The sequence below is a fragment of the Triticum aestivum genome, chromosome 6D, assembly GCF_018294505.1.
Source record: "Triticum aestivum cultivar Chinese Spring chromosome 6D, IWGSC CS RefSeq v2.1, whole genome shotgun sequence".
Lineage (NCBI taxonomy): Eukaryota > Viridiplantae > Streptophyta > Magnoliopsida > Poales > Poaceae > Triticum > Triticum aestivum.
The window spans coordinates 287,529,515-287,553,198 of NC_057811.1; positions in this window are offsets into that span (position 1 = coordinate 287,529,515).

Sequence of the window (23,684 nt, forward strand, 5' to 3'; positions counted from 1 at the left end):
AAGCAAATTCATGTTCATAATACTCAATCCACACAAGGAACTACAAGGGGATCCTAAAGTTTCCATTGGAGAAAAGTTAATAAAAACATGCATCAACCCCTATGCAAAGATTACCCCAATATCACCGCGGGAATCCGCAACTTGAATGCCATAACATATATCAAGTGAATCAATAAGATACCCCAATGTCACCTCAGGTATTCATACCACAAGACATACATCATGTGTTCTTAAATCTGAGCATTCAATCCGACATGACAAAACTTCAAAGGGTAAAGATTCAATTCATCACAACAAGAGTATAGAGGGGAGAAACATCATATGATCCATCTATGCTAACAAAGCCCATGATATAGATCACGAGAGAGAGAGATTAAACACATAGCTCCTGGTACAAACCCTCAGCCCCGAGGGTGGACTACTCCCTCCTCATCATCGTGGCCGCCGGGATGATTAAGATGGCCACCAGAGATGATTCCCCCCTCCGGCAAGGTGCCAAAAAGGGTGTAGATTGGTTTTCGGTGGCTACAGAGCCTTGCGGCGGCGGAACTTATGATCTAGGTTAACCCCAATGGGTTTCGGAATATTTGGGAATTTATAGTGCAAAGAGGGGGTGCGGGAGGCCACCGAGGTGGGCACAACCCACCTGGGCGCGCCAGGGGGCTCTGGCGCGCCTTGGTGGGTTGTGCCCCCCTAGGGGCACCCCCCAAGTGCTTCTTTGGCCCACTGTTGGTCTTCTGGTCCATAAAAAATCTCCGTGGAGTTTCGTTGCGTTTGGACTCCGTTTGGTATTGATTTCCTGCGATGTAAAAAACAAGCAAAAAACAGCAACTGGCACTAGGCACTGGGTTAATAGGTTAGTCCCAAAAAATGATATAAAGTTGCTATATAATGATAGTAAAACATCCAAGAATGATAAAATAACAACATGAATACTTCATAAATTATAGATACGTTGGAGACGTATCACAAGGCTGGTGGACGAGGGCGATGCCCCGGACTCGAACAACCCGGAGATGGGGAAGACGCGGCAGTGGAGTCGCAGTTGGAGAGGAGTGGGAAACTTGACTGGTTCGGGTGCGTGACAGCACTGCCCCCCACGGGAGACAGGAGCAAGAACAGAGGTTGAAGAAGGAGCACGGCTGTTGGATTAACATCCAATGGTCCAGCTGCTAGAATCATTTGTTGATTAAGTTGACAAAGCCCTGCGTACACGTCTGCTTAGTAGGCCCACAAGTCAGCCACCAAATCTGCCAGGTCCCAGCTGTCATCGGGAGGAATAGTTTTTTTGCATAACAAGGCGGCACTTCCTTCCGTGCAAAGATACAACCGGTGGGTCCCAGCTGTCAGGGGGAGGAAACAACTTAATAAGGAGGAACTTTCCTTGCGTGCGACAATGGACCTTGTGGGTCCCAGCCGTCAGGCTCTCCACGTACAGTCCTCTTCCGATGACTCTCGTTTGTTGACCACGCCGCACCGAGCGCAGCAAGGCGGTGGATGATGGCGAGGCCCCATACTGAACGACCCAGAGATGGGGAAGATGCGGCATTGGAGTCGCAGACGGAGAGGAGTGGGAATCTTGACTGGTTCAGGTGCGGGGTGGGCCTACACTCGGCATAGAATAACAGGAGGTGCGGAGTGGAGGGATGGTCTGACCATTGGTGGGGTAGCGTTTCGCTGCGAGCCGCGCAAAACAGCGCCGCTAGACGCCGGAGGCTGGAGCAGTCCCGACAGCGCTGGGGGAGAAGACGAGAGATTGAAGAAGAATGCCGGCCGTTGGATGTAAATCCAACGCCTTGCTTAGGCTTCGACCTTTGTATTTTTATTTTTTGCAAAAGTGCTTAGGCTTCGACCTACTGGCCCACATGTCAGCCAGTCCATTTGGTTTTTTAGTCCATTTGGTGGGCTGGGCGAAACAATGATGTAGCATCTATGCAGCCCAATTATATATTATGGTAGAATTTAAAGCTCATTTGCATTTTTCTCGAAACCCGCGGACTTGCTGGGCTGGGTGAAAATATCATGTTGGGCTGGACGGAGAAATGTTATAAAAACATAAACACATGATTGCACGTCTATTACTGCATTGGATAGTAAAATCTTTGCAAGCTTATGTACGCAATCACTAGGAGTTAACTTGCCAAGTTATATATAAACAATTATTATTATTATTATTTTGTAAAACTTTCAATTTACAAAATAAAATATCATTTTAATTTGATGAGATCATAGGACGTGGGGTATTATTATTTTTTAGGCTAGACGTGGGACAGTTGAGTTGGTTCTAGGGAAAAGTACTGGGAGAAAACTCAATTTACATCGAAAAAGAAAGTGGGCGAAAATTCAGATATAGGATTAAGAAAACGAAAAATAAAGGAAGTGGGAAGGTCTATAAAATGGTTGGATGAACGACAGGTTTAACGGAACCTTATGTTGTTTCTATTATATATATATGTAATAAAATAAGATATATATATATATATATATATATACTATTATAGAAGGGAAAACATAGGTTCAGTTTTGCATTCTTATAGAAAAATAGAACTGAGCTGTGCGTCGTCTTGAAAAAACAAGAATAACTTGGGTTGCTGACGTTATAGACAAGCTAGGTTGGGAGGCCCAGAGGCCACTTTGATACCTGCTGGATCCAAAAAATGTTGAAACATGTCGTGGGCTGCCCATGTTAAACAAAAAACCTAGGACATGGACCTGGTGGGCCCGTGACTGTCAGCGTCTCGACGAACAGTTGTCTCCCGATTCCTATTGTTTTGTTGACCATGTTGGGAACGACAGACGGCAGCACCGCGACGAGACCACCAAGGCGGAGGATGACGTCAAGACCTCGGATTGAACGAACCAGAGCGGGGGAAGACGCAGGCGGAGGGGAGTACGAGGATTGACTTGTTCGGGTGCAGGGTGGGCCGGTGGAGCTGCCACCGCCGGACAATGTGTGGGAGTAGAGGGATGGCCTAGCCAACGCCATAGGCTATGATGGCCAGCCGCTGTATAGGAAGAGGACGAAAGATTGAACAAAATAAAGAAATACAAATGGATAGGTGGTTGGTCCCATATGTCTGTGTATGAGACCTTCTGGGTCCACCTGAGAAGGGGAATATGTTGGGAGGAAGGAGATTCAAAGCACGGCAACCGAGTGAACTAGTTTTTTTAAGCGGATGAGTGAACTAGTTACATACATAAGCAAATAGCCACTAAGAAAAGCAAATAGGTTAATGGGTTCTTAGAAGAAATATTTTGGACAAAACAGATAATTACGACACATAGGCTAATGCATGCAACACTCAGATGATAAAGGTGCTTAAATAGATAAAGTACAACACCTAGACCTTCCTGGCATGCTTGATCATGACGCTGCGGCTGTCCGTGTACTCGTCGGTTACGGGAAGCAGGCACGCCCTCATGTCCAAGATCTGCCTGTACATTTCGTACCATGCGTATGCGTCCTTGGCCGTGTAGGTTATGTAGGCTAGATTCAGAGGTACCTCCCATGTGTTCAGGTCCTTGGTATTGTTGTCTTCTTTCATGTTGGCGTAGCAGGGGTTGATGATGGTCTCGGCGAGGTCAACCACAGAGTCCTTCTCATGCCCGTTGCCGATGATCTTGTATTGCTTTTGGATGTCGACAAGCTTGTTGCACCAGATGGCCGAATCGTCGTGTTCTTCCTGCTCTCCATTGTAGCGAAGGTGCAGTCGGCGCTGCTGATGAAATGGGTGAATGCTCCAGAACCTCTGATGGCCCTACAACAGTGGTAGACGAGAACCTCGTCCTGCACACATACCTGGGTGACCGCGATCCGCTGGTCCCAGTCAGGAGACGAATGGATGGGCACAAGGTCTAGACCTGCGACCTTGTGCTTTCTCGTCCTATAGGTACTGCTTGAACTCGGCGAGGCAGAGCTTCACCGAGTCTGAATTGTTGGTGTACATCACATTCAACTTGGTGTAGCCATGGGACTTAACGACGAACTCAAAGGTGAACTCCTTGCTGAAGTCCATATCCAGCAGGCTCACCGCTCGGATCGCCATTGGAGTCTCTTCAAGTGAACGAGGGAATAGGCGGCGGCAACAGTTCGTTTTTCAGCTCTTGGGGAGCTGGATTCAACAGTAAACTGAGTGTGTACATGCGACAACAGTTACTTCCCCTCCCTCGCCCGCTTCACGCCCGGCAGAACATGCACCCTCGGCGCATTCAAATGCCTCCATTAAGAAACCTTTTCCGGCCACACGTCGGTTCATGAGCGGGTTTGTATTGGTACTGTAATAACAAGTGTTAGTGGTCACTTTACTTAAATTTAATTAGCTTTAATAGAAATTTATTCTTAAAACAAGCAATGTAGTGGCTCGTTCTATCAGTGCCACGGGATCAACATGCACAACAAATAGAATTATTATTCTCAGGACGCACACGATCAACACATTTGTCGCACTTTCACGCAGATAATACTACCAAGTTTGAACTGTTTGTTATGGTTCCTATCCTCTGCATCATCATGTCGTGTTTCCCAGCTTGCAAGATTCAGAACCAACAAATAAGATTCAAATAATAAGTACATCAAAGATGCCTACACATCTCATTGATTCCCAGCTTGCAAGATTCAGAACCAACAAATAAGATTCAAACAATAAGTACAACGAAGATGACTACACATCTCATTGATTCCCAGCTTGCAAGATTCAGAACCAACCCATTAGAGCCTTTTGATAAACTGAATATTGGGATTAAATCCATCTTGGCTAGCCGTGTCATAGGACCCAAGAACTTGGCGAATGCTCTTGACCATCAAAACATCTGTAATTGAGTATTCCTGTTTGCGCAGATAAGAAAGAGCATGATTACTATAATAGTGGCACTAGTTGAAGCAAACTTTATTTCCAAAATGAGAAAAGATTGCAATAGAATAGCTTTATTTTAAAAAATAGAACATTAGCATAGTATGACAAAGCACAATCATGTTGATAAAGGACAGTACTGACCGGTGTGAGGGGCCCGATGCCGCCACGACTCGATGTGGTGAAACTGCAACTCCATTCGGATGAGGCCAGCCTCAAGATCCATGATTCAATTCATGCGCCTTTTTCTACAGCTCACCTGAAATGAAGCAAAGATTGCATCATTCAGCTAGCAAGAAGTACTTGCTCTCGTGAGCTGGTAGGTTCTTCTTTAGTAGTTGCACTAAAATTCACAACATTAAGGTTGGTTGTCCTGCTCATGTAAGGTGCAACTATAATTTGCTTATCCTTTTGTGCAGTTCCACTATAATAAAGTGCCATTGTGGTGACAGTGATGACTCATCTTGCAAAGGCTAATAAAATGTTGCACGAGATTGCCAGCAGAATTTGATGGAGATTTTGGAAACTCCAATCACCATTTTGTGCAGTTCCACCAAAATTGAGAGATGTTGCCCACGTGACATTTTAGTTGAACTGCACAAGACACTCATTCCAAAAAAAGTGTTTTGTGCAGTTCACCAAAAGGTCACAATAGCAACAAGGTGAAATGGATATCCCTATCTGCACAAAAAGATAGAAAATAAACAGTTGCTGGTCAATAAGAATATACGAAACATACACGAAATGAAAATAAGCATCTTAATTATGTTCATGGCAATCACGCAAGGACAGTAGAAATTTTAAAACGTCAGCAATGCTTCATGTTACCGGAAGCATTACGATCAACTATGACATTCGTCAAATATGGGATTACTTTAATGGTAGCATTGCTTGTTTACCAGATACGGTAAATCAACAGCAGCTAAAGAGTTAGTTTAAGGGCATGGGACCGTGGGGACACCGGGTCACTCAGCAGCGTAAAGAAGCAACTTACTTATCATACTGGGGAAAACAGCAGGAGTACTATTTGTAACACAGTTTAATTGCATCATATCACTGGAGGCATTAGTAACAATAACACTGGTTAGACATGTCCTTAAGGTAACAGTGTGATCGCTTCATTTTACATGCATCCTTACATTAACAATAGCAAAAAGTTGGTATAAGGACATGCGACAGTGGATGCATCAACACCATGTACCTACAAGGAGGCATGAAGTGGTGATGCCGAGTTTGTTCATGCTTTGTGAGGGCAGCAAATCTAATCCTGGAGACCTTTTACTATGTGAGGGCAGCAAATCTAATCCTAGAGACCTTTTACTATGTGAGGGTAGCAAATCTAATCCTGGAGACCTTTTACTATGTGAGGGCAGCAAATCTAATATTGGAGACCTTTTACTATGTGAGGGCAGCAAATCTAATCCTGGACATACTCTGTTGACTTGTCCACCAGCCGCCACTTTCTATCCTTTTTTCAACCAATAATAGATCTGTTCCTTATCCAGTTTGTACTGTGTTTTCCCATTATTTCCCTTTTCAACCAAGAGGTCGGTTGGGTATCCGGTCTCTACTACTTTCTCCCTGTTATTTCCTCTTTGAATCAAGTCCTAGATTCATCCTACGACTTTCCCCCCGTTCTTCATTGTTTGAACCAAGTCCTAGATTCGAATGCATGAAGTAGCTTTACCTCTAATAATACAAAAAAATAGGCGGATTTGGAAGAGCTGATGGAAGTAGAAAAAGATGCACATGCAGACACGTGGGGAGCTCGGGCAGTAGAGCATGGCCGCTTTCGAAGAACTTATACCTGAGGGTCATCGGGATGTCGGCGGCGGCAGGTTGGATCTGTGCACAATACGACAGGGCGGAAGAAGGGTCGGAGGACCTCCTGAGCCGGCGCTGTGTCGAAGAGAACGGCACGGGCAGAGGATTGGGCCCCACCGACAGCTGTGGGTTTCCTCCCTCGCCGGTGATGATTGCGTGAATGATGCACCTTAGTCCCCTACACACACCGGCCAAAGGGATCCGGACGGATCTGTGACCAGTCGTGAGCAGAGAGAAGATGTCGCTACCGCTATCTTGTTTAGATCTGGAGAGGATGAGAGAATGAAGAGAGCAACCCTAGTAAAGCAAGCGCTCAGACCCCTGCGTACATATATGGTGGAGTGATTATCTTTTTCTCTCCACAACAAGCGTTTCAATTTGTGTACGTGGCATTAAAGACAAGAAACTCTCTATTTAAGGTGACTAACTGTACGACTCCTACTTACTAGTAGTAGTATTGTTCACTTGTGCTCCCCGTCCCTCCATTCATTGAACAACCCGACGGGTGAATAAACATACAGTACTAGTATTTATAAAGAACGAACAAGCTCGAACTATTTTCGTGTAGTTAAAAGTTGAGGGCGGGGCTTTTCCCGTGCAGTGCGCACGACAGTTTTCGCGTAGGCGGTTTGACAGAGAGGCGAGGAGGGTGAGGGAGTAGCGGATTCAATTTACTTACTGCTCGAAAGGTCGGGCTGTGCAATTTGACGGCGCGTTACTGCTGGAAAGACTTGTGATATGACTACTCACTATTGTCATGAATTACTGGCGCAACGACCGGGGTAAGCCCCCTTCCATTTCACACTCTAATCTGGTGCATGACACGTCGACCCGGATGCTGGCTCTCCCACATGTCGGCGAAGTACAGTACGTAGTAAGAAGGAGCAAAGAATCACGCGGTATATATAGTGTATATACTAGTACTACTGCCCACGTCGAAGGAGTGCGAACCACGGCAGCCCAGTGAACCAACAGTGTGAACCACGGCAGCCCAGTGAACCAGCAGTGCGAACCACGGCAGCCCAGTGAACCAGCAGTAGAAAACAATGTGGTGATATGGCCGTAAAAAACAATGTGCTACAGTCCAGACTGTAGCATGTACAGTACTACTCCTCTTTGTCTGAATCCCTGAGTTAGAGCTAGTTTGGGTTGAAATAGCCTCAAAGTATCCAAACAGGAGGGGTTAGTTTGAGCTAGTTTGCTCTAACCCAGCTAAAAAAACTAGCCTAGCGGAGAGGTTCTAATTGGGTTAGTTCTCCTCGGGCCCACTAAAAGAGAACTAAAAAAATTGCTCCTGCCCGCACGAGATTGCTCCCTCCCCCCCCCCCTCGCAAGACTCCTCTCTGTTCCCCATCCGGCCGCCCGCCCAAGCGCTGCTCCGCCGCTCGCCCTCTCTCTCCTCCAGCCGCCCTCTCCCTCCGGCCTCCGCCGCCCTCCTCCGGCCGCCCTCTCCCTCTGGCCTCCGAAGCTCGCCCCGCTCCCCCTTCACCGGTCGTTTTTGTCCCTCTGTCATGTGCGGCGGCGGCGCATCTACCAGGGAGGTCGCAAGAGGGGTGAGTTTGTTCGTTCCTTCTCTGTCTCACAGCCATATCATTGATCTTGCTCGCTCTAGCGCTAATTCTGATTTGGAAAAGTAGATCCTGATTAAACTTGGTATAGATTCGTGGTGCACGCATGGAATTGTTTGATGCTACTTGAGGAGGTAATAAATATTTCTAGAGGACCAAAGATTCAGTTCACCTTTGTAGGTATTTCAGTTTCAGGCTTGCATTATTTCTAGAGGCCCAAAGACTCAGTTCACCTTTCTAGGTATTTCAGTTTCGGGCTTGCATTATTTCTAGAGGCCCAAAGATTCAGTTCGCAATCGTCGGCAAGCGGCCCTGCTACCCATGCCGGTGTTGACCTCAACTCGCAAGCGCCGGCATCGGAGGGGTTCCCTAGGCTTGGGCTCTACAGAGCCTTCCTACAGAGCGACGATGACGAGCTCCTCCCTGGGTGCGTGAGGGCTCCGGGCTGCCTCCCTATCGTGAATGACTTCTATGATGAGTTAGCTCATGCTTTGTTTCATGGAGAGTATATTTTTGTGAAGCTTGATTGATGACTTGTATGTTTAAGTGGGATATCTTGTTTGTTGGACAAAGTAAAATGTATCATGTTTTGCATGCTTGATTTGTAAAGATGGTTCATTTATGTCAATTGTGAGCGGGAGGAGGCCACACATGAGCCGGCCACACCAAATCCGACAGGAAATAGGGTCAAAGTAGTCAAATGATTGAGAAAGAGCATTTATTGTCAATCTAACCCTGCCATCCATACACCTCTTTGGTTAGAGTTAGTTCAGGGTTAGAATCTAACTCTAACCTCTAACTGAGTTAGAGTTCTCCTCGTCTCAGTTCATCGCCATCATACTTTCCCCATTCCTGTATTTTTAGTATCTTGTGAATCAAAGAGGCCCTTAGACTGGTTTAGGTCCGGTCGTTTTTTATAAACGTGTTATGTCCAAAATTTAATGAACGTGCTCCGGTTTCATGTAGTAATTCATTCATTTATTTATTCTTCCACGGGGAGTTTGCATGTAATTTGTGATGTCTGAAATGTAAAGTACCCCGGCATATGCTCCGAGTCGTGCATGCACTACGACCCAGATGCTCTATGTCCCACATGTAAGCGAAAGGGAGCACGTGGAAATAGCCTAGGAGTACATATAGGAGGATAAATGTGTGAACAAATATGTACTGTGAAGCGTAGCTGCGGTTAGAAAATGATACCTAAAGTGATGACAGGTATAGATCGCACGCACCCAACTAGTGGTACTAGACATACGACTACTTTTTCCCTAAAAAAAGAGGTACGAGTGCTCAGTACTCCTATTCTATCAACACGAGTCCCATCTGACAACAGCGTCTGTGCTACAGCTAGTTCTTCTCCCTCATTTCTCTCTTCTAATTCTAAACTCAGCCGACGTGCGGTGGGCAGGGTGGGGATTTGCCCATGGTCGGTTTGCTCAACTGCGGCCCCACCTCACAGTGAAAATGTTATGACTGGAATAAAAATGCCATATGCTCCCTCCGTTCCAAAATATAAGTCTTTTTAGATATTTCAAATGGAATACAACATACGGATGTATGTAGACATATTTAAGAGTGTAGATTCACTCATTTTGCTCTGTATGTAGTCACTTGCTGGAATCTCTGGAAATACTTATATTTGGGAACGGAGGGAGTACTATACTAATAAAACATTAAGGCCACGAGGCGATAGAGTGCTGGTTAAAGGAGGCAAGAAAAAGAGATGCATCCATCGACGACGTCCACCTCCTCGACTCAGGGCGCCGGCCCATCGAACGCGGCCAAGTAGCAGCGGCTTTCGTGGCCAGGTCGACGTGCTTCTGAACAATGGCGTCCAAAGATTCCAACCGTTGGAAGAAGGCCAACGTCTTTTTGTCCTCGCTGGGCTTGTAGTGGCCTATGTAGACGATTTCCTCGTAGACGTGGATGTGCAGGTCGACAGTTTCTTGCATGGCGAGGCGCTGCGCGGCAAGTGCGGCCTCGAGGTGCGCATTCTTCGTCGTGACCTCCGGCACCTGCAGGGCCACCAGGGCTTGAAAGAGTTCTTCACCATGGAGGCCGATGAGGGTGGCAGGCAATGAGGAGCCTGGGCGTGTGGGCTGGAGTAGTACGGCAAGGTCATCCGCGCGCTTCTTGACGGCGGTGAACTTGCGGATGGAGTGGACCATCATGTCGTCCATGCGAGAGGCGAAGCCGGCGTCGGCGAGGGCTATGACGCCAGCAGTCGCCAGCACCGTCTGGAAACACTGCGCGGTGTGGGGCCGCAGGCCGGTGTCTTGGATCAGTTGGCACAGCCGACTGCCACTCGCGTCCATCGCCTCCATAGGTGCTTGTGGCTTCTGGTCACTTGGTCTTGGATTGGAGTGATCAGTGTTGCACAGAGACTAGGAGTAGATGGATTGGAGTGGTGGGGCGCCTTTATATGAGAGTCCAAACTCTGTTGCATTCACATCGTGCTGGCTCTATCCTGCTTCTCCAATTAATTCCCTCTGCATGCTATAATTGAGAATGCATCATTGACCGTTCAATGTCTCGGGAACCGCTACCCTCTCCCTCCTTGGCATTCAACCTGTATCAATGTAAATGCGGGTCAAGAAGAGACTAGTTACTACATTGTGCACCGTGACCGTGTGGGGGTGCGACGCGAACAGCACAAGCATGTTGTATTGTTCCACTTTCTCGTTTTGAACTCATGACTTGTAGTAACGCTCAGTTTTGAATATACTTTATAAGTTTGGTTGTTGCGCCAATATATACAACACTCCCTCCATATAGGTTGGATCGCTGAAGTCAAAATTAGACACAAAACACGATGGTGATGGAACAGTCTACCTCCGTCCTGGTTTATTGCTCCCCGTCGTAATCTGTGCCAAATTTTGACCATAAATTTGACTAACAAAAGGTTCATGCATGTCACCAAAATCATATCATTGAAAACTATGTTCAAATAAAAATCAAATGATATAATTTTTGTTGACATGCACTAACATTTTGTAAGTTAAATCTTTGGTCAAAATTTAGCACAAATTACAAAAGGGACTAATAAACCAGGACCTAGGTAGTAGTACACCAGGTCAAAGACAGTGATACTACAAATAATTAACGCCAATAAGAGCAAGGAATCACACATGTCATTTATGACTGGAATAAAAATGCCATACACTAATAAAACATTAAGGCCACAAGGCGATGCAGTGCTGGTTACAGGAGGCAAGAAGAAAGATGCATCCATCGACGACGTCCACCTCCTCGACTCAGGGCGCCGGCCCACCGAACGGCAGCTAAGTAGCAACGGCTTTCGTGGCCAGAACGACGTGCTTCTGAACAATGGCGTCCAAAGATTCCAGCCGCAGGAAGAAGGCCAACGTCTTTCTGTCCTCGCTGGCCTTGTAGTGCCCTATGTAGACGATTTCCTCGTAGACGTGGATGTGGAGATCGATGGTTTCTTGCATGGTGAGGCGCTGCGTGGCGAGCGCGGCCTCGAGGTGCACATTCTTCGTCGCGACCTCCGGCAGCTGCAGGGCCACCAGTGCTTCAAAGAGTTCGTCACCTTGGAGGCCGATGAGGATGGCAGGCAACAAGGAGCCTGGGCACGCGGGCTGGACCAGTACGGCAAGGTCGTCCACGCGCTTCTTGACGGCGATGAACCAGCGGATGGAGTCGAACATCATCTGGCGCATGCGAGTGGCGAAGACGGCGTCGACGAGGGCTATGACGCCGGCAGTCGCCAGCACCGTTTGGAAACGCTCCGCGGTGTGGGGCCGTAGGTCGGCATCTTGGACGACCTGTCAAGCCGACTGCCGCCACGCGTCATTGGACGCCATGGGGCTTATGGCATTCTGTCACTTGTTTTGGTCTTGATTGAGTGGGCAGTGTTGCGCAGAGACTAGGAGTAGATGGATTGGAGTGGTGTGGCGCCTTTATATGACAGTCCAAACTGCGTTGCATTCACATGCTCCATTCTGCTTCTCCAATTAATTACTCCTACCTCTGCATGCTACTTGAATGCGGAGGCATCATTGACCGTTCAACATTTCGGGAACTGCTACCCTCTACGTCTTTGGCATTCAAGCCGTATCAACATGAATGCGTGTCAGGAGACATTCCCGTCGATGACGAGGTGCCTATGGTGACTTTGTAAATTTCAAGATGATATGACGGCTCAGTCTTTCGGAGGTGCTCATAGGGGTAGGGTGTGCGTGTGTGCGTTCATAGGGGTGAGTGTATGCGCATGTATATGAGTGCTTGCGTGTGTACTGTGTTAAAAAAACCATAAATGCGTGTCAAAAAGAGACTAGTCAGTACTAGTATACTCAATATTGTGCACCGCGACCAAGGCGGAGAGGAAAACGAGAGAACTACGTATTTATTTACGGTGTAAATTCACTCATTTTGCTCCATATGTACTACTCATTTAGGGTGTAGTCTAGTCACTTGTTGAAATCTCTAGAAAGGCAAACACTCTTTTCCAGTTTACAGGGCTATACTAGCAAGTACTACAATAGTGGGCGCAAATAGCAATTTTGTCTGATGCAAGAGCCTGGCTATATGCGTGCTCCAAGGCTCCGCACCACGCCCCACCCCTACACAAAGACTGCCACGCGAGCGTTCGCAACTGCCACGTTTGGGTTGCGCTTGGATCTTCGCCTCTTCGAGACGACGAACAATGATGTTACTACTACTTCTACAGTATCGAATCCACTGTTGCATGTCCGTCCACCGCATGTGGGAGGGATAGCTTGTTGTAGTATAAGCAAAAGCTTGTCCTCTTCTGCGAGCGACCGCGCGCATGGGTGAGGGAGAAGGCGTGTAGTAGTAAAATCAAGCTTCTCATCGTTGTACGAGTTGACGCGAGACATCATAGCACTGGCCCCACATGCTTGCCTCTAAACTTGGCTAAAAGACCCGCAGTGTACAATATATTTGCTGCAACCTCTAACATTTACCCCACCACAAATTAAAATATATATTCTTGTCTTGACCAGATGAGCGTGCAAACTACAATCACCAGGATGACAGGTAGGGCCAGAAGATTATTTTAATAAAAAATGCTTTGAGACGGCCTCATAGCATGGAGCCGACCCCAACGATTTTAAGCTTAGAGGCACGGTACACGCTATCCTAGACTACTCTACACATGAAACTGCCACACGAGCGTCCGGCTGCGCTTGGCTCTTCGCCTCTTCGGGAAGTCGAACAATGATGGTACTACTGCAGTGGAGTACTACAGTATGCTTCTGGCCATCTGACACCGAATGAACTGCTGCATGTCCACCGCGTGCGGGAGGGAGAGCGTGTAGCGAAAGCTTCTCCTAGTCCTGCCAGCCACCACGCTCATGGGCGAGGGAGGGACGCAGCTTCATTGACTTACTGCTCCTGCCTTTGGGTGTATGACAGGTGGGCCCAACAGGTGGCTGGCCCACCTGTCATACAGCCAAAGGCGGGTGCAGTTAAGGCACCGGAGCTTAGTTCGCGAGGGAGAGGGCGTTGTAATCAAACTTCTTGTTGTTGTACGAGTTGACGCGACACATCAAAGCACTGCACTCAATATATTTCAATAATTTGCGTTTACCGATGCATTAATTACAACGCATGCATGCATGCCATGACTTTCCTTTTGATACTTGCATGTGTTGATTTAATGCACCTTGAAGTAGTATGAATATGTGACGGTAAAGCTTTGTAATGCCCCGGCCCTAAAGCGAGAGATGGTTGTGCACGAGGAGGGCGAGATCATGCCGACGGAACAGGACCCGACGATGGAGCTCTCTATGGTCTCGATGGACCTCACCTTGCTCCACTGCCCCTTGTGCCTCCGCCCCTTGAAGCCTCCAGTGTATGAGGTTCGAATACACCTCGTCCGTTCGGCTGATCGAGCAAGGTGCAGGTTTCTTGATTGATGTGCTGTTCGATTGATTTGTGCAGTGCAAGGGAGGGCACCTGGCCTGCGCGGACTGCCGCGGCGAGCGCCCCGGGAACCAGCGGCAGTGCCAGAAGTGCGAGCGCGGCGGTGGCTTCGACGTGCGGAACACGGCGGTGGACGCCGTCCTCTCCTCGGTGAGGGTGGAGTGCCCGCACGAAGGCTGTGGGCTCTACGTCACTTACCACAAGCTCGCCGATCACCAGAGCGTGTGTCCGCTCGCGCCCTGCAAATGCCCCGTGCCCGTCTGCGGCTACGAAGGCCCGCCGTCGATGCTCTCCCACCACATCAGCACCGTGCATCCCATGCCCGTGCACAGGATCCAGTACGGCAAGGTGCTCCAGCTGCAAGTGCCACTGTCGGAGCCACGGCTCTTGCTGTTCGCGGAGGAGGACGGCCGCGCGTTTTTCTTGGTCGGCGGCGTGCTCGACATCGGCGCCTATCGCCGTGTCGGTCGTCTGCATCAAAGCGGGGGCGTCCCCACTGCCGCACTACGTGGCCAAGCTGTGGGCGAACGGCCCGCCGGGGGAGCCCAAAGGCAGGACCGACGCCGTCAAGGTGGAAATGGAGGTGACAAGCAGCAAGGATCCCGGCGACGTCGCCGTGCAGGAGCTGACCTTCTTCACAGTTCCGCCCAAGCTGCTGGCCGGGGCTGGGTTGTCGAGGACGGTGTCCCTCCACATTCAGATTGACAAGCTCACCTCCTAAATGATTCTACAGTGCCTTCTGTTTATCTTAGTAATATGCTAATATAGGGGTTAGCTCGGTCTACTTTAGCTTAAGAGATGGAGGGTTTTGGTGGTGATGCAGCAATTACTTCGACATCAGATCAGCAGTTAAAGTAATTTCCAACAGTCGAACGGATATTTTGTGTCTGTTGGATATAAAGATCCTTTGGGTAAGAAGTATAACATCTTATATGCTTGTTTGTTCAGGAAGTGTTGCATACTTGTGCGAGTTGACGCAACACATCAAAGTAGTACTACTAGTAGTAGTATTCCCTCCGATCCTAATTTCTCTACGCATAAGTCGAGGCGCAGATACCAAGGAGGGCCTGGTTTTGTCTATACTTGGACAACTCACCCGACTGCGCACCAGGCAGATGAAGCTCGTGTCGTGCTGGTGCCGTGTGCGGCCCGCACATTAACCAAAACCTCACGCCTCCAGCTTAGCCTCCGCGTTTTAAACTTCTCAATCTCAAGGCCAAGGAGCAACATGAAACCTATGATAGAGCCAATCGGATGGTTGAGAATACTACAATTCGTAGCTATAGATGCGTGTGTGAGAGAGGACGAGTGCGTGCGTGCACCTCTTCTCTTCTTGTATAACGTACTAAACTCAGAGTACAAGTGTATGTGGGTGGCATCGACCTAGGGAGCTAGAGATGGTGCGTGCGAGAAGCCCGAGAGATAGGTGTAATGCATCTGAAAAAAAAGACTACTCTATAGCTCGCCATGAGGCTATTCCTGTCGAACGCCCCAATAACCATAAGATATGTATCCAACGGTGCCAGTTATTGCACGTACACAGCAGTAGAAAATGAACTACCATGGCATATGCTACACCACGGCCGAGAACACGTGCCCACGTTACGCCATCTGGGAATAGTGCCGCACTTTGAAACTAGAACCGTCAATAAATTTTGAGCTTGCATCTCGTCACATTCCAAATTACTACTACCATGCTATATTTAATTGCAAACCTGTTCACACCGATCACAACCTAAACGGTTTCCCACTTAGGAGCGTATTAGTACTCGGTTATAAATACTACTATGCCAAGATGACTGCACATTCCTCCTCAACTCCTCATCCACAAAAACAAACAAGTCACTCAACATCCTTCCCTTGCGTCTGCCATGGCCAGCATGAGTTCTGGGTCGAGAGATTACCACCAGGGAGAGGCGAGCATGGAAGCGGAAGCACGGGAGAAGTCTCGCCTCACCGCGCAAGCAGCCGGCATGTCCCGCCGCACGGAAGTAGTAGCACAGAGGTCCCGCTGCGCCGCTGAAGCAGCACGGAGGTCCCACCGCGCCGTCGATGCAGCAGACTAGTCCGACCGCGCCGCGGATGTAGCAGAGCTGTCCTGCCACGCCGCGAATGCAGCAGAGATGTCCCGCCGCACCGCGGCGGCCTGGGAAAATGTCTCGCGGGCAGGGGACGACTCTTACAGGTGCATGCATGCGATCGTCCATAGCCAGATGGATCAGATCTCCGGCTGGGCGAGGTTGCAGGATGACATGAAAGCCTCGTTTGAACAGGCAACCGGCGTCATCCGACAACTAAGGAGGGCAATGAGAGGCTCCGGGACGAGCACGACCTTCTGAGGGCGAAGATCGTCCGAAGTGCAGAGCAGCAGGAGGAGACCAGTGCCTTGTCGAAGAGGACCGACGTCATCGTCAAGAAACTTATGGATGAGAATGACATGCTCCGCATCGAGCGCCAAAGGCTAGTGGAGGAATCCGTGGATGCTCTCAAGCAGCGTCTTGAGGACACGACAGAGCTCATCACCGCTCGCCGCGGAGACTAGTTCCCGCGGCCTGCAGCAACGCATCAAGAAAGTAGAGATCAACGAGCCAGATCGTTGTCTTCTTTCTTCTTTTTCCCTTGTGTATTTCGGGCATAGCGGCATGTGGCTTTTTTAAATTATCTTACTAATTATATAAGACAATTATTATCCACTGTCGTCGTCCTTATATATTCATCAGTCTTGCTATAAGTCACATTACATGCTATATAGGTCCGTCAGATCTTACATCAAGATCCGTGCAAAATTTTCTTTTCAGATTTTCTTTTTTCTCTCTTTAATCTCAGTCGAGTGATACATAGCCACGCCATTAAACAGAGGCTCGGGTGCCATTAATGGAGACATTGGGAGAGAGGTGGGCGGCAGATGGAGGTCAAAGGGCTCTCCTCCCGATAAGCACGCGCAGGGGTCTGATCGCACGCCTCCCGTACTCAAATAGCTACCCTGCACGACGCCTCCTAGCCAATAAAAAAGGGGACGCGTGGCGGCACGTAAATGGTAAGTAGAACGCCCACGGTTTCAATAATACTTGTGTTTCCGATTGTAACGTGACACACTTGTTCCAAAATGACTTTGTTGATTGTTAATGTGTGCGCCTTCGCAAATCAGACAACAAAAGTACCACAACATGTTGCTGCCATGTCATGACACCAAGCCAAGTGTCATGATTTTCATGTGTGTTTTCGATTTACAGGAATTAAAAAACCAAGTTTCTCAATGTTTCCGGCCGAGCCATGATGCCCAGATGTTTGAATTTCATTCCCATTTCTTGCATGGGACCTAGAAATTTACCCGAGGAGACACATGTGATTTTTCAACCAACTTTGGTGCACTGGAGCATGTGCTTGTATTTCAAATTTGAATTATGCACACAAAGGTGACACGTTCCCTCTCAGAACAAACGAGCCTTCTTGAGAGAAGCTCCGGTTTGCAAGAAGCTTATACCAAAACTTGTTCCTATTCGGCCAATTTTTTTACCACAGCATGGTAGTACCATGACATGACACCATGCCAAGTTTCATGATTTTCAGGCGTGTTTTGGATTTACAAGAATTTTAAAACCAAGTTTCTCAATGTTCTCGGTCGAGCCACGATGCCCAGATGTTTGTATTTCATTCCCATTTCTTGCATGGTACCTAGAAATTCACCCGAGGACACACATGTGATTTTTCAACCAACTTTGGTGCACGGGAGCATGTGCTTGTAGTTCAAATTTGAATTATGCACATTAAATGACCAGAAACTCAATTGATGTATAAAAAGGCCAAACGAACCCGGAATAATTCCAAAATTTAACAGGGCACTCATGTAGTTCTATGTTGCCTCTGTAAAGAAACTCAAGGGGGGGCAGCGTATATCGTTTCGCACTCAAAGGTGACACGTTCCCTCTCAGAACCACGAGCCTTCTTGAGAGAAGCTCCGGTTTGCAAGAAGCTTATACCAAAACTTGTTCCAATTCGGCCCAATTTTTTACCACAGCATGTTAGTGCCATGACATGACACCATGCCAAGTTTCATGATTTCCAGGCGAGTTTTGGATTTACAGGAATTTAAAAACCAAGTTTCTCGATGTTCTCGGCCGAGTCACGATGCCCAGATGTTTGAATTTCATTCCCATTTCTTGCATGGGACCTAGAAATTCACCCAAGGACACACATGTGATTTTTCAACCAACTTTGGTGCACCGGAGCATGTGCTTGCAGTTCAAATATGAATTATGCACATTAAATGTCCAGAAACTCAATTAATGTATAAAAAGGCCAAACGAACCCGGAATAATTCCAAAATTTAACAGGGCACTCGTATAGTTCTATGTTGCCTCTGTAAAGAAAATCAGGGGGAGGCAGCGTATATCGTTTCGCACACAAAGGTGACACGTTCCCTCTCGGAACCACGAGGCTTGTTGAGAGAATCTCCGGTTTTGCAAGAAGCTTATACCAAAACTTGTCCCAATTCAGCCAAAAATTATACATATGAAAACAGGGTTTAGATTATCCCGAACATCTCGCTACCTAGACCAATGTACTCTGATTTGAATTCAACATAAAATGGATACAAATATTTGAATTGGAGATCGTATGGTACATGTAGTTCATAGTGAAATATGATTACTGCTATATGCATGTTTTTTGTTATCAAGATAATATTTAAATGATGGTATAACTTGACAACAATCGTATTCAAATAAGGAAAATTAATTCAAATTTAGTCCATATGGTAGACGACAATATATATGTTCATAGGGTGGAGTAAAATGTTCATATATGATGGAAGATCAAAATGTAGGACTACATCCATTATAAACCACAAGATCACCTAACGATATATTCGAATTCAACATAACGTGGATTCAAAAATTGAAATTCGAGATCCTGGCATTTGTAATCATATAAAAAGGGACATGACTCTTTCTTGTGGTGGGAATTGATTTGTTTTTTGTCGTTGTTGAGGGAAGTGCGAATTGATTTGGTACTGTACAGGGTAATCTTGTTCTCCCGATTTTTTTACATTTTTCTTGTAGTTTTTTCAATGGCATTTATAGCAATATAGTAAAAGGGACATGACTCTCTTGTGTCTTGTATGAATTGTTTTTTGTACACGTTAAGTTTGTTCTACCGAACATGGAATCCGCGCCTTGTTATCCCGAAATTTTCAAGCTCGAGTATCTTTTGTCTCATCTGCTTTGAAACTCCCGCCTCTTCAACCCGCGCCGCGCCTTGTTATCCCGAAATTTTGACGCGCGCGAAAACTCCCTCCTCATCCGAAATCGGTCCCGCAGCCCAGACACGCGAAATCCCCCTTCTACCCCTCAGCCGGAAATGTTGGCTCGACGCCGCGTGGTCAAAACCGGTGGGGGTACGCTGGTAACTTACCCTACATTTCGGACAAGCGCGTCCATAAGCCATGGCTCCCCCTACCTTCCCCTTCGTCCCCCCATTCGTACACCGAGGCCGCCAAAACCCATGAAACCCCACGCTCCTCCGTCGGCCTCCCGACCGCCGCCCAGCCGGAGACTCTTCCCGACGACGTCGTCCACCGCAACAGCTCGCCGTCCCTCATCCACCGCACCGGATGAGGATCCGTCGTCGATCTCGTCGTCCCGCCGGATCAGCCGCCCCGTCCTCCACCTCCAAGGAGCTGCCCCGATGTTCGCCTCGTCTATCGCGCCACCTCCATCCCCACAGCGCCGTCTTGACCTGCCCCACCGGAACCGCAGCACCCTCACCAATTCCTCCGATGAAGCCGAGGCCTACTCGGCCCACCAAGGAGGTTCTGCACTCACCGCTGCATTTTATCTTTTATTCGATCTCACGGGCTGCGGTGCTCGATACCGAGCAGCCATGGCGGGTCTCCATCGACGCGCCGTCGCGGCCACTTCATCCACGACGTCTCTCCCCCATGTCGTTGCTTCCTCGCGGCGACTTCCACACCGGCACTGGCTGCAGCTGCTCCGGCTCTCGCTCGCAGCTGCTGGCTGCTGCTCCGGCTCTCGCGCTGCGGCTCTGTTCTTGCTTCGGTCGCGCTGCTGCACTGCCTTGCTTTGTTCGTGCTGCTGCTCTACTCTGCTATTGCTGTCGGTCGCGCTGCTGCTCCGACTCTTGCTCTCGTTCGTGCTCTGCTCTCTCTTGCTCTCGCTCGCGCTGCTGCTGCTGCACGACCTCCGGCAGCTACAGGAGTTGCTGCTTTAGCACTCGCTCGCGGATGCTGCTGCACGACTTGCTCTCTGCTAGTGCTTCCTGCTCGAGCGCTGCTTATTTAATCACTGCTTCTCTGCTACTAGTGCTCGAACGCCCTAAACATCTATTGCAATGCTCTGCTACTAGTTCAATCAGTTTTGACAGTAAAATTCAGTTTCGACTGTAAAGTTCAGTTTCTTCAGTTAAGTTCAGAGTGAACAGTATTTACAACATCTGTCGGAGCGGCCGTGGCGCGGCTGATGCGTCGTACATCTAGCGCTTTTTGGTGATGTATTTTACATCATCTATTGCAGATGATATCAGAGTCCCACTTCAGATTAACATTGTCTGTCTTGTCCTGCTTCAGCCTCGCCGGCGTACACCTCGCCGGAGCTGCTCCAATGACGGAACCGTCCATCACAGCGGAGCAGTACCCTTGACGTTGTTTCCAGAGGCCTTAGATCTTCTTCCCCGCCTTCGACAGTCACACCAGCATCACCATCCTCCACGTCCAAGCCAATGATGCTGAGGTCGACAAGGCTATGCCAAAGAGGTTGTACACTTGTCGCATCACTTTGTTACTCTGCATTCATGTCGATCCCTCAAGGATCCTTTGCTATGGAACTACTATGGTACTACTATTCGTGCATTTGGTTAGAAGGAGTGGAGCAAAGCAAAACTGGAGGTTTTTTTCCTTTGGTGTCTCTTTCAAAGAAAAAACATAGGAATTTTAATATCCATTTGGAAGTCCTTTTCAAATTAATATGCATGAAGAACATGACTAATTGCATTACTCGCATAATAAGATTCTTATTTTTTCATTTTTTCACGTGGTTTGACTTTAATTTGACCATGTTTCTCCATTCCTGTGTTCTTCTAATTCATGTGAACCAAACACCCAGGTTGACAGAAATCCTATGTTTCCAAATGCTGTGTTTTGCACGTGCATTCCTATCCTATTCCCGTGTTTTTCTTGTCCCTGCATTTATAGAATCCTCCAATTCTAACGAGCCCTTACAGATTTACTTCATTTTTAGATAGGCGTCAAAGAAAACTCTGTGTGTTATGTACTGCTCCTGCCGTGCCGTCATCCACCCCACCTGAGGTGCACCATCGATAGAAGCATTCACTGCAGCAGAGATTCCCCCTGCAGACTTTCTTTCACCGCCTCAGATCATCTTCCCCGTTGCCGGCAGCCACGCCAACTGCATTACCATCATCGACTGAGCAGATGAACCTGAGGACTACACAGTTCCGGAAGAGAGGTCGCACTCCTTCGTGTTTGCTTACGTTATACATCGGTTATTATTACCTGCTACTTTATGCTTCAAACTTGAGTTTTAAAATGCCCGTGGGGCACATATGGAGGCAGCAATGAATAGTATCTGTCTACTATCTGGTTCATCTGGGGTCTTAGATGTGGTTCATGTTGGGTGGGCAACAAACACTAGATGATCCATTGTCTATCTTTTTAAACTGAAGCTATAATCTACCTGCTATCATTAGTTTTGGATCTATCCACTCGTTTGCTACCATCAGTCTTGATTTCTGCATGCACCCCTTAGGCCTTACAAATCTAACTATTTTTTTATTATGCATGTCAGTTATTGTACACAATCGTACTGAACATGTAGAGAAAAAGAGAAGACCGTTGCGTGGGAATATAATGTCATGCAGACGCCGCTCCATGGTGGGCGAAGTGGGCCCCCCTCCCGCCATTCCAGATTGTATTCCAGAGGAAGATAACTGTTCAGATGGGGATTCAGAGGGAGCCGACCACTCCTATTTACCACCTGAGGTGTTTGCTCTAACCTGGCATGCTGATGTTGGTCATATCATGCATATGGCGCCTCGCATTGCTTACATTATACATCTTATATGTCATCAGCTTAGTTTAGATTTGCTTTGTGTGAATGCCACCTGTTTGGTTTCTATATCATACTCCCACCGTTCCTAAATATTTGTCTTTTTAGAGATTTCAACAAGTGACTACATACGGAGCAAAATGAGTGAATCTACACTCTAAAATATGTCTATATACATCCGTATGTGGTAGTCCATTTGAAATCTCTAAAAAGACAAATATTTAGGAACGGAGGGAGTATATGGGAATTATGCAATGCCATCTTCTTTAGCCAGGCATCATATACGTGAATCATGCAATGCCATCCTGTTTAGCCAGTCATCGTATATGTGAATTGTATCGTGCCATATTTTTTTCATAATGTATTCCATTTGTCAACAATGTTTATACATTCATCTACTCTTCCTGTGCATCAGCCATTTGAGTCGGTCATGGGAAAATCTGGAGTGAAAACAAGGTCTTCTGAGCAGTCAGTGCTACCTGTCGATGCAGATTTCTTGCTGGTTACAGATAGCTCCTCAGAGGAGGATTCAGAGACAGATGACCAGTCGTATCCCCCCCCCCGAGGTGCATGCTCTAACTTGGCAGGGTTATATTGCTCATATCATGCATATGGTGTCTTGCATTGCCATGCCATCTGCTTAGATTAGACATGCTTTGTGTGAATGCCTCCTGTTTGCTTTCTATATCAGATATGTGAATTATGCAATGCCATGTTTTTCAGCCAGTTATCATATATGTGAATTATGCACCGCCATGTAGCCAGGCATCATATATGTGAATTATCTCATGCCATCTTTTTTTCATTACGTATTCCATTTGTCGACAATCTGTGTATATTGAACTACTCTTCATGTGTATCAGCCATTTGAGCCGGTTATGGAAAAATCAGGAGTGAAAACAAGGTCTTCAGAGCAGGCAATGGTACCTGTTGAAGCATATATCTCGATGGTTACAGGGAGCTCCTCAGAGGAGGATTCAGAGACAGATGACCAGTCCTATATCCCACCTGAGGTGTATGCTCTAAGTTGCAATGTTTATATTTCTCATATCATGCATATGGTGTCTTGCATTGCTTAGTTTAGACATCATATGCACAATATTGAATTCCATCTGCTTAGTTTAGAGATCATACATGCGAGTGCCAGCTGCTTAGTATATGAATCAATTATGTCAATTATATCATGCCATCCTGTATACTTAGACAACATGTATGTGAATTATTTCATCCCAACCTATTTTAGAAAGACATCATATAGTGTCATGTCATCCTGTTTAGATACTCATCATATGTTGAATTATGCCATTATATCCTGTTAAGTTATCCATCATATATCTGAAACTGTGTCATGCTATCCTGTTTAGTTAGGCATCATATATGTGAAATTGTGTCATGCTGTCATGTTTTGGTTAGACAACATATATGTGAATTACCACATCTATCTATCATACAAT